Here is a 633-nt window from a genome sequence, read left to right on the forward strand (position 1 = left end):
GAGGTACTTGCAGCAATTGCTGGGACACTGAAAAGCGGGGCCTCTGAGGGCAGCCATAACTGCTAGCCCCACCCTGTTGATCCCGTGGGACCCGCCCACCCCAAGCCCTGCAGGGAGGATTTTGCTGGATTGCCTCAGGCAGAGGCTAGATTAACACCTCCCTAGAGATCCAGGAGCCAGTGTGACCAATGGTCAGAGTGGGGCCATCCAGTTTGCAGATCCTTGGATCCATAAAGGACACACTCAGGGGCAGACTCAGTGAGCACCAAAGCCCCATTGAAGCAAGTCTTGCCCCAGAGGGGTGTCTCCAGCACAGAAGTTCTTCCACTGCAGACACAGCTGATTCTCATAGCCAATTGGCCTGGAGGTCAATTCCTCCCAGTGATAACTACAACAATCAAGGCTTAATTACAACAAGACTGTGAACAAAGACCACAAGGGGGTGCATCAAGAGTGTCCTCCTCAGGTAATTGGGGAGGCTGAACCACTGGGCCCTAGAGGACACTTAGCACAGAAAACCACTGTGTCAACACAGGGAAGCGTAAAAAATTCAGAGACAAAGAAAAAGGACACAAATGACAGAAATGGAGGAAAGCAAACTACTGGATATAGAGTTCAAAACCACACTTTTAA

The sequence above is a fragment of the Myotis brandtii genome, unplaced genomic scaffold (genome assembly GCF_000412655.1).
Source record: "Myotis brandtii unplaced genomic scaffold, ASM41265v1 scaffold1019, whole genome shotgun sequence".
NCBI lineage: Eukaryota > Metazoa > Chordata > Mammalia > Chiroptera > Vespertilionidae > Myotis > Myotis brandtii.